Source organism: Bos grunniens, chromosome 20, assembly GCF_055505025.1.
Source record: "Bos grunniens cultivar Pamir isolate PY7600 chromosome 20, Bosgru_T2T1.0, whole genome shotgun sequence".
Lineage (NCBI taxonomy): Eukaryota > Metazoa > Chordata > Mammalia > Artiodactyla > Bovidae > Bos > Bos grunniens.
Genome location: NC_141184.1, coordinates 40,932,472 through 40,944,449, shown reverse-complemented (window position 1 = coordinate 40,944,449; position 11,978 = coordinate 40,932,472). Strand labels below are relative to the sequence as shown.

The 11,978-nt window shown below is 39.1% G+C and overlaps 1 long non-coding RNA gene across 1 annotated transcript; it reads right to left on the bottom strand.

Annotated features, from left to right (window-relative positions):
- Nucleotides 1-3,464: 3,464 nt before the first annotated feature.
- Nucleotides 3,465-10,900, bottom strand: LOC147350309 (uncharacterized). The gene is made up of 2 exons (XR_015148713.1): nucleotides 10,773-10,900; nucleotides 3,465-3,634 (listed from the first exon to the last, which is right to left on the bottom strand). It is a non-coding gene; the product is annotated as an uncharacterized LOC147350309 (long non-coding RNA).
- Nucleotides 10,901-11,978: the final 1,078 nt, after the last annotated feature.

Genomic DNA, 11,978 nt, shown 5'->3' with positions numbered 1-11,978 from the left:
GACAGAGGAGCCTGGTAGGCTACAGTCCGTAGCGTCACAACGGTCGAACACAACTTAGCCACTAAACTACCACCATATAGATAACAAACAAATAAACCAGTAAAATAAGCAGCATGTCAGATAATCATAAGATGATACTTGTTACAGAGAAAGATAAAAGAGTGAAAGAGACGGTGACTGGAGTGTGTATTATTCTATTTTGTAAGAAGTTTAAAGACAGTGACATTTGAACAGATTCCTAAAGAGACTGAACTGAAATCCATACACACACTGAAGGAAAGAGCCTTCCAAAAAGAAGGAGAGATAAGAAGGAAAGCACTGAAGAGACACACATTTGTCATGTTTGAGGAACAGAAAAAGCTGGAGGAAAAACCCCCTTTTTAGCCCAAATGCTGGTAGTGAAGATTACTGTTTCAGCCACCATTATTCCATCCATGGGCAATGATATACAGTTGACCCTTGAACAACACAGGTTTGAACTGTGCAGATCCACTTACACATGGATACTTTTCAAAACTAAATATTACAGTAATACATGATCCATGTTGGTTAAATTCAAGGATATGGAATTGTGGGTTCAGAAGACCAACTATAAAGTTATACTAGGATATTTCATTGTAGAAGGTCAGCACCCAAATCCCCACATTTTTCAAAGGCTAACTGTAGTTCATTCCCCCTCTTGAAATGGAAAACAGGAGACAGGCTGAATATGATGCATGATTGGGAAGCTCTGTGGTCAAGTCTGGCTGTGCATTTTCAATTTCAACTCAATAAACATTTCTTGAATATATGCAGCACTATATTAGCCTCTAAAAGAGGGTCACTGATACCAAAGAACTCATTTTGTCTGAAAAGCAGTGTATATTCAGAACTTCCCAAACACCACTTTGCATGTAACTATAAAAAGCCCTTCAGAGAAAATAAGGTTATTTTTGGACTTTCCATCATTTTGGTTTACCTATTCCACATCACTTATCCCTAATTAGTGCACATAATTTATTTTCAAAGCAGAGAAGAACTAATTGGCCCACCAGCTGGGAAATGGAGAGTTTGCAGATTGTAATCTTAATGGTCACTTTAAGACCAGAAAAGACCCAAAAATGTCATTTAATCCATCTTGCTGCCTGTAAGCAGGACACATCTCTACTTTGTGCAGATCATCTCAGTCAATGTGCTTAGCCAAGATTCATGCCAAACTATATGTTCCCATCTCTTAATAGGGCTATTACTTTGCATAGTAATTTTACACATTTGAAATTTTTCATCTCTACTCATTAAAAAAACATAATACTCATACTAACATAATAATTAACATATAATCATAGTCATAACTTCAAAAAAACTCTTCCATATGATGTATTTACTATATGGTTTTTTGAGTAGAAATTTTTAGGGGCAAGGGGTCATTATTGTCTTAGGCTTTAGAACTGACCACAGATTTTTATTTTTAGATCAAAAACTATATAAAGGCAGTAAGTCCCTTTCCTGTTATTAGAGCTAAGCAAAGCAAACATTATTTTAACCTTTCTTGTATTTCTGGCTCACATTTACTCCACCCTTTCACTGGACTTTCTTTTGTATTGACCAGTGTTGGGTGCTTTTGTACTTTTTTCTCTTCTACATTTGTTTTTCCTCAAACTCTCTTAAGTTTTTGTTCTTTCTGTTTAACTTTCATTTTCCTTCTGTGACTTTTTTCTCTGCTGCAGTTTTTGTTGATCTATTTAAGCTTGCAGTATCTTCACATTTTTGCTTTAACTCATTTTTAAAATACTCACTATGTATATATATATATATATTCCTTGTTTCCCTTTTCCTCTTTTAGTTTCCATCACTTTTTAAATTCCTGCTTTCTCCCCTGCCCTGGTAAATGCAAATCTCATGCCATTTTGAAAAACAATCATAGTTTTATCAGTTTTCTGTGATGTGATCAAGCCTTGGGCTCTCTATCAGTTTGTTAAATAATCAAATAATTGGCCAGAAGCAGAAGAGACATTCAAGTCTAGGATCTCATGTTGTTGTTGCTGCTGTTGCTGTTGTTGTTGAGTCACTAAGTCATGTCTGACTCCTTGTGAGCCCATGGACTGCAGCACGCCAGGCTTCCCTGTCCTTCACCATCTCCTAGAGTTTGCTCAAACTCATGTCCACAGCATCAGTGACACCATCAAACCACCCCATCCTCTGCCACCTCCTCCTCTTCCTGCCCTCAATCTTTCATAGCACCAGAGTCTTTTCCAGTGAGTCAGCTTTTCCCATCAGGTGGCCAAAGCATTGAAGCTTCAGCTTCAGCATCAGTTCTTCCAGTGAATATTCAGGACCCGTCTCCTTTATGATTGACTGGTTTGATCTCCTTGCTGTCCAAGGGACTCGCAAGAGTCTTCTCTAGCACCACAGTTCAAAAGCATTTATTCTTCAGCATTCAGCATTCCTTATGGTCCAACTCTCATATCCATACATGACTACTGGAAAAACCATAGCTTTGGCTAGACAGACCTCTGTCAGCAAAGTGATGTCTCTGCTTTTTAATATGCTACCTAGGTTTGTCACAACTTTTCTTCCAAGAAGCTTCTTTTAATTTCATGGTTGCAGTCACCGTCTGCAGTGATTTTTGGAGCCCAAGAAAATATAAATTGCCACTGTTTCCATTTTTTCCCCATCTATTTGCCATGAAGTGATGAGACTAGATGCCATGATCTTAGATTTCTGAATGTGGAGTTTTGAGTTTGGTTTTTCACTCTCCTCTTTCACCTTCATCAAGAGGCTCTTTAGTTCCTCTTCACTTTCTGCCATTAGAATGGCATCATCACCATACCTGCTGCTGCCGCCAAGTCGCTTCAGTCGTGTCCGACTCTGTGTGACCCCATAGATGGCAGCCCACCAGGCTCCCCTGTCCCTGGGATTCTCCAGGCAAGAACACTGGAGTGGGTTGCCATTTCCTTCTCCAAAGCATGAAAGTGAAAAGTGAAAGTGAAGTCGCTCAGTCGTCCAACTCTTGGCGACCCCATGGACTGCAGCCTACCAGGCCCCTCCATTCATGGGATTTTCCAGGCAAAATACTGGAGTGGGGTGCCATTGCCTTCTCTGAGGTTGTTGCTATTTCTCCCGGAAATCTTGATTCCAGTTTGTGATTCATCCAGCCCTGCATTTCATATGATGTCCTCTGCATATAAGTTAAATAAGCAGGGTGACAATATACAGTATTGAAAATCACAAATTACCTACTAAATTACAAAGTTAAGAAGTACTGAAACCATACCATTGCATACTTTCATTCCACCCTTTATTTATAGCATCTAGGGAGAAGGAAATGGCAACCCACTCCAGTGTTCTTGCCTGGAGAATCCCAGGGACAGAGGAGCCTATCGGGCTGCCGTCTATGGGGTCGCACAGAGTCGGACACAACTGAAGCGACTTAGCAGCAGCAGCAGCAGAGAGAAAATAGGGTTAGTGCCAATATCAATAAGATATCAAAATGAGAAGAAATTTTACTTCCATTTTAAAAATGACTTTAGGTACGCATCCGAATCTAGCCCGGGAACTAAGAGTCAGAGGAGCGGGGCTCTGGGAGTCTGCTGATTTCGGGACGTCCTCGGGACCGGCAAGATGTGCTCCCTGGGGTTGTTCCCTCCTCCGCCGCCTAAAAAAAAATAAATAAATAAAATAAAAATGACTTTATGCTACTTAGGTAGCATTTTTATAACTATACAGCTTCCCTCATAGCTCACTTGGTAAAGAATCTGCCTGCAATGCGGGAGACACCGGTTTGATTCCTGGGTTGGAACAATCTGCTAGAGAATGGATAGGCTCCCCACTCCAGTATTCTTAGGTTTCCCTTGTGGCTCAGCTGCTAAAAAATCTGCCTGCAATGCAGGAGACCTGGGTTTGATCCCTGGGTTGGAAAGATCCCCTGGAGAAGGGAAAGGCCACCAACTCCAGAATTCTGGCCTGGAGAATTCCATGGACTGTATAGTCCATGGGGTCGCAAAGAGTCAGACATGACTGAATGACTTTCACTTTCACTTTATAACTACTTATTTAGAAAAAATAAGGACTTTGATTTGGATGGAATTCAGATCTGAAATATATTGGCCATCTTTAGCAGTGGTCCAATAAATCAAACAGATCAATTTGCCTCTAGCAGCACAAGCGGATCCCAGCACAACTCGTCTCTTCTCCTATCTTATTGTATTTCTTATTTGACAAGCCTCTGATCTCATAACAAACCCAGCTATACACAGATTGTCACTATATATTTCATAATCTCAGCTCCCTAAGTGAAATTTACAGTGTCTCATGGACTAGAAAAGCTTTGAATAGATGATAAAATTTTATTTTTTGTTTTTTATTTTTATATAATTGTTACTATCCATTTACAAAATAACAATATTTCCGTTACAATATTACAAAATATAGGCTGTATTCCTCACGTTGTACAATACAACCTTGGGTCTATCTTACACCCAATAGTTTGTCCTTCCCACTCTTCCATCCCTGTGTTGCGCCCCGCACTGGTAACCACAAGTTTGAACCATGAGTTTGTCCTCTGTATCTGTGGTTCTACTTCTGTTTTGTTATACTCACTTGCTTCTTGTATACTTTAGGTTCCACGTGTAAGTTATATTATACACTATTTGTCTTTCTGTAATTTCAATTAGCATAATGCCCTCCAAATTCATTCGCATTGCTGCAAATTGCAAAATTTCATTCTCTTTTATGGCTAAGTAGTATTCCATTGTATATATACCACATCTTCTTTATTCATTTAACAGTTGCTAGACAGGTTGTTTCCAAGTCTTTAGCAATTGTAAACAAAGCTGCTATGAACATTTGAGTGCATGTACCTTTTTGAATTAGTGTTTTTGTTTTTTCAGATATATACCCAGGAGTAGAATTGCTACTACTCCACAAGATAGTGAAGGACAGGGAAGCCTGGCATGCTGTAGTCCATGGGGTCACAAAGAGTCAGCAGACACAACTGAGAGACTGAACAACAAAGAATTGCTAGGTCATATGGTAGTTCTATTTTTAGTTTCTTTAGAAACTTAAATACTGTTTTCCACAGTGGCTGCACCAATGTATATTCCCACCAAGAGTGTACAAGTGTTCCTTTTTATCCACATCCTCACCAACATTTATTATTTGTACATTTTTGGATGACAGCCATTCTGATAGGAGTGAGGTCATTTTGATTTGTTTTTCCTTGATGATTAGTGACGCTGATTACCCTTTCATGTGCCTTTTAGCCACCTGTATGTGTTCTTTGGGAAAATGTCTAGTCAAGTCTTCTGCCCACTTTTAATTGTTTTTTAATGCTGAGTTATATGAGCTATTTATATATTTTGGATATTAACTCCTTCTCAGTCATGTATTTTCTCCCATTCAGGATGTTGTGTTTTTTATGTGGGGTGTGGGGGCAGTGGGTGGTTTCCTTTGCTGTGCAAAACTTTTAAGCTTAATTTAAGTAGGTCCCATTTGCTTATATTTGCTCTTATTTCCTTTCCTTTAGGACAGCAGTCCCCAACCTTTTTGGCACCAGGGACTGGTTTGATGGAAGATAGTTTTTCCATGGGCCTGGAGATGGGGTAGGGGGGCGATGGTTTCAGGATGAATCAAGCACACTACATTTATCATGCACATTATATCTAATCTAATGCTACCGCTAATCTCACAGGAGGTACCGGTCCACAGCCTGGAGGTTGCAGACCCATGCTTTAGGAGACAGATCCTAAAACAGATCCTAAGCAAAAAACCGTTGTTTCAATTGTGTCAAAGTGTAGACACGCTTATGTTTTCCTCTAAGAATTTTAGGGGTATCTGGTTTTACATTTAGGTCTTCAATCCATTTTGAGTTCATTTTTGTATATGATGTTAGAGAATGTTCTAATTTCATTCTTTTTCATAAAGCTGTCCAGTTTTCCTAGCACCACTTGTTGAAGAGACTGCCTTTTTCTCCCTCATATATATTCTTGCCTCCTTTGTCATAGATTAATTGACCATAAACGTGTGGATTCATTCTGGGGCTCTCCATGCTGTTCCATTGATCTATGTCTGCTTTTGTGCCAGTACTCAGTGATCCACTGGTTGTTTAGTTGCTAATTAGCTGACTTTAAAGTAGGGTGACTATTCTGGATTATCCAGATGGGCTCAACATATCACAAGGTCTTGGAGACAAGAAGAAGGAAGATGGAGAGTCAGGTCATTCAATGTGAGATGGACCCAACCTGCCATTGCTGACTCTGAAGAGGGAGAAAGAGACCAGCTACAACTCAAGAAATGTGGGGCACATACAGAAGCTGGTTCTTCTGTTAAATTTGGTCCATGTATTACAGAACAAATTTGTTCCATGTATTACAGAAGGGGGCTTCCCAGATGGCACAGTGGTAAAGAATCCACCTGCCAATGCAGGAGATGTGGGTTCAATCCTTGGCTTAGGAAGATCCTCTGGAGTAGGAAATGGCAACCCACTCCAGTATTCTTGCCTGGAAAATTCCATGGACAAATGAGCCTGGCAGGCTACAGTCCACGGGGTGCACAGAGTCGGACACAACTGAGTACAGATGCACATGTATTATGGATTCATGTTGTCTTAGTATAATACACGATTTTCTTTCCTTGAAAAAATCAAAATGGTGTCCCTTGGCAGACTGTCTTACTGTGTAAACTTGCCACTGAGCTATTTTGCATCTCATTATCCAGTCTGATTTGCCAATAGCTAATTACAGTCATCACTGACTTAACTCCATTCTCACAGCATCATAACAGTAAAACAAGGAGTCTAATGGCATCAGTTATATGGAATTCATTATAATAGAAGTGAATATCACATTGTTACACACTTATATTCACATGTATGCATTTATTCCTCTAGGTTTTCATGCCTGAAATAAATTTACTGGAATCCCAGCCTCTACTATATGTTAAGCCTACAATTCAAGAACAGCCAGGCCAAGGACACAGTGTTCCATCTTTACAATCAAATACAGATTTCCCATTAAAAGGAAAATTCTCTATTTCAAAAGATTTAATAGTATGGTCCTTTAAAAATAATTCCAGATGGCTAAATTTTAGGATTGCAAACACCCTACTATAAATAAATATTTTTGCTTTATTGTATTTTGTACAAATTTTCAGATACTAGAGGTTTTAGCTAATGTTTTCTTTTAAGAGATAGGTTGAGTTTAGGGAGTTATACTGCATTTTCTTATATTATTTATTTCATCTGTATTTGTCCGTTTTAAGATGACCTCACTCCTATTGACACATTTTCTGTGATTCATTATGCAAGACATGTTGATATTTTCCTAGGCTGTTTTGCTACTTTTTGTATCAACTTGGCCATCTTTTCTCACTTGCAACCCCACCCTCTTTTCTTTGAAGTCTCTGTCTACTTAAATTAAAAATAAACTTCATTGGGCCTAACGGCTTATTACATCAAGAGGAAAAAAATCCAAATACAACAGTGATTAAGTACATAACCTTTAACTAAAATGAATGTTTCCAAATAAACAACACAGAGCAAATATTTCCCAACAGCCTATAGAGAACTCATGTATAAAACACTAGCAATGCTTCTATCACCCCCACATCTTATTTCATAGTAAATATCTCCAAATAGTGTTTCGATACCATGTTAACATATAGTTTTCTATAACTGAATGATGAGTTGAGATCCTTGGCCCCAGCTTCACCAGACTGAAGTCACATGACTATAAATCAGGCCAATTACCACTAGATGGCTCTGTTTGTAGTCACTCTGAGGTAATATATGCTCTATAATTAAAAATCTATAGTGTAAACACAGGCATTGATGGCTAAAATTTGGGGGTAGGGACACAGGGAAAGGCACACAAACTATGTTAATTTTTGTATTTCATTTAAAGTATTATTTTGAAATTATTATTTTAAAGTAGCTAAATGTAATACATATATAGAAATGATATAAGAAAAAAATAGGAAAAAAACTTATGTACATCTTACTATACCTTCTGTCACCCAAATGTATATATTCTTCGTTTCATGTAAGTTAAGCATCCTGGTATTGACCTGATTTTAAAATTAATTTTAAACTGTGGCTAGTGCATTCCCTTCAATGGCTTGACTGTCCCTGGTATGTGCCTCTGTGTCACCCCATAGGTTTTCTGGTGCTTCTTCCACCAATAATTGTGTTTCTTCCGTAGGCCTAGGGACTCTGATTCACCAGGCCTCATTCTCCTTTTTCTACCATAATATGAAATGTTAACTTTTTCTGCTTAAGCTAGAAAAATAATATCAGTCAGTACAGAAGCAATTGCGTCTAATAGCAATTGTTCATTACAGAAACCATAAATGTCTTTGAGCACTATTAAACAGTTATGTTTAACATTAAAAAAATCTCTTTGAAAATCCCTTTCCTCCTTACCACAAACCAAATTATTTTTCCTCATTGTTAACATAATCACAGTGTGCTGAGACTATAGCCCATAGAATGTGCAATCTTTCAAAACCACCCTGCCTCTTGGTGGCACAGAGAAAAGTACCTAAAATCATTTGGTGGATGAGTAGAAGACTAGATGATGAAAGATTCCATTTGGAATGCCATTTCCTGCTCAATTGTAAATAGTGACAGAGTGAGAACTGCAAATCTCTCCCTCTAGCACTGTCTTCGATAATTTGCAAACTTCAATCGTAACCTAAAACTGTGTCCTAGACATTTGCATTTTATGAGGATTGGCTCCAGAATATTGACCTGCTCAAGCCATACCCATGAATTCTTGTATCTAAGACTCTGGGCATCCTGAAAACACCATTGTTAAGACCACAGTGTAAAAATGTAAACACTCCTTCCAAAAATCCCTACAGTTGTAAAGCAACTACCATGGCTCTTGGTCTACTTTTATATAGGGGCAAGTTGAGAGGTCCCTGAGAGAGGGGGAGGGCAGAGGGAAGGTATTTTGACCCTGAATTACATCACCACATGGTTTGCAGTAACATCTGACACTCAAGTAGCCTGTTCAGTAGTTTTCCTTCTTTGGAATGTAGCCTTGCTCTCCTCACTGCCAGCTGACTGTGTGAAGAGTGCGTGGCTGTGGAAAGCTGGACAACAGCATGAATCTGCCATAGAACCCAAGATAGCTGCTGACTCAGGCAGGAAACGACTACACAGTTGTTTAATTGGCTTTTGTGTAGTCTTTGGGTGAGGATTTTGGGGAACATTCATTCAAAAGGACTATTTAGTCCAACTTAGAATATTTCCAGTTATACCCAAAAAAGGTTTTTTTTTCAATGATTTGTCATGAGTGAATGAAATACGTTTCCATCTCAATCAAGTTTCTATGGGAAAAACACCTAAAAATAAACAATACAAAATTGTTTTCTTCCATCCTGCTAGTTGAAAAGCACATTTCCCCAGGGATGGGGTTTTTGAAATAAGGCAGGAGAGTGAAAGTAGCCAAAAGGTTGGCAGTTGTTCTCCCTTGCTCAGATCTAGCTCCACAATCCCTGACAGTAACCAAAGCATGTTTGAAATGTTCTGAATACAGTATCCAGTGAATCTTAGATGAGATAAACCATCTTCCTAAGTAAAGGTCAACATTTTTTCATTTCATGGAACAGAATCACTGATGAATGTACTTCTAAATAGCTTAAATTAGCCAGTATTTTTGAATGCTTATTGCAAAAGTTCTTAGCTCTGGGAATGAATGAAATATACAGATACATACATACACACACACACACACACACATATTGGGTTGGCCAAAAAGTTCATTCAGGTTTTTCCATAAGCTCTTAAGGAAAAACCCAAATGAACTTTTTGCAAACCCAGTATATTATGGTCCCTGGAATCATGAGATGCTCACAATTTTGTTGAGGAAGCAAGATTTATATACATGAAACTATTAAAAACACATCAAAAAAGTTTTTAAAGCATATGTATAATAAGCAACATTCAGAGATATTTACAGCTGTCTCCCCATTTCTCAGGGCTTCCCAGTGATGGTACTAGTGGTAAAGAACCTGCCTGCTTGCCTTGAAGGAAGTGTAAGAGATGTGAGTTCAACCCCTAGGTCAGGAAAATCCCCCAGAGTAGGAAATCGCAACTTGCTCCAGTATTCTTGCCTGGAAAATTCCACAGGCAGAGAAGCCTGGTGGGGCTATAGACCATGGGGCCGCAAAAAGTCAGACACAACTGAGCAACTGAAGGCCCCATTTCTCATCACTAGCTATCCTGATTCTGCATCAAAAGACCCAAGGATTTGACTGGCCAGGAAAAGACTCTCTTAGGTAGGGAGGGAGGAGGGCCTGTAGGATAAGAAAGCCTACTCATATTAGTGAATATTGTCCCATTTCCTGGTGCATAATTGTATAAGAGAGAAGCAGGGATATTATTTCATATAATATACTGTTTCATTATTTGAGAACTAATGAAATAATTTTTCACTTAAATAAAATTTAAATAATCTTTATTTCAAATAAATTTCACAAAATGTCTTATTGAAATAACAGAGAAAAATTTTTTTAAATATAGAATAGAAAGGAAATTAAGGAAATCAAAGCAGAGGTTAGAGTAATTCAAAAAATGACAGTTATTAGAGAGTAAAAAGTACCAATTATTGAGGCATGTGCACTTACTAGGTCCTTTAGGTAGTTATGTCTAATCCTTACAGCAACTTTTAGAGTTTGCAATTTTTTACTTACATTTAACTGATGATGAAACCAAAACTCCAAGGGTTTAAGTAATTTTTCCATAGTTTCACAGCTAGGGAAAGTGGATAAACCAGTATTAAAGTCAGACCCACCTGAAAAACCGGAGAAGGAGATGGCACCCACTCCAGTACTCTTGCCTGGAAAATCCCAAGGACGGAGGAGCCTGGTAGGCTGCAGTCCATGGGGTCACGAAGAGTCGGACACGACTGAGCGACTTCACTTTCACTTTTCACTTTCCTGCATTGGAGACAGAAATGGCAGCCCACTCCAGTGTTCTTGCCTGGAGAATCCCAGGGATGGTGGAGCCTGGTGGGCTGCCATCTATGGGCTTGCACAGAGTCGGACACAACTGAGCGACTTAGCAGCAGCACCTGAAAAACCCAGTTTTTCAACCTTACCAAAAGTTTCTCCAAACTCACTTCATGTGAGTCTTGAACCCACGAAAAGCACACACATCTCAAGCGTACCTCCATCACAGTAAGAGATGCAGTGCAGAAGCCTTCAGCAAGTGTGTATCGGTTCCTATTAGGGCTAGTTGCACCAGAGTGAAAAGACAGAAGCCAGCCCTGCCCATCAAGTGGGGAGTCTTGAATACATGATCTGGAGCAGATGGGAAATGAGAAGAGGGACTCACACCAACTCCCACATAAGAGATGCTTTCCCATAAGATGTCAAAAGCAGCACTAGAAGGTTAAGTTACATAAACTACTCCCAAACAGCAAAAGGTGCAACAGAAGAATATAGCAGAATGTAATCATAATAATGACAACAATCAAAATTTACTGAGTGCTTCAGTTCAGTTCAGTTCAGTGCACTAGTGTCCGACTCTTTGAGACCCCATGAACCACAACAAGAACCCCAAGCTAGAATCAAGATTGCCGGGAGAAATATCAATAACTTCAGATATGCAGATGACACCACCCTTATGGCAGAAAGTGAAGAGGAACTAAAAAGCCTCTTGATGAAAGTGAAAGAGGAGAGTGAAAAAGTTGGCTTAAAGCTCAACACTCAGAAAACTAAGATCATGGCATCTGGTCTCATCACTTCATGGGAAATAGATGGGGAAACAGTGGAAACAGTGTCAGACTTTATTTTTTGGGGCTCCAAAATCACTGCAGATGGTGACTGCAGCCATGAAATTAAAAGACGCTTACTCCTTGGAAGGAAAGTTATGACCAACCTAGATAGCATATTGAAAAGCAGAGACATTACTTTGCCGACAAAGGTCCATCTAGTCAAGGCTATGGCTTTTTTCATTCTTTTACAAGTGGTTGACCAGTTTTCCCAGCACCACTTGT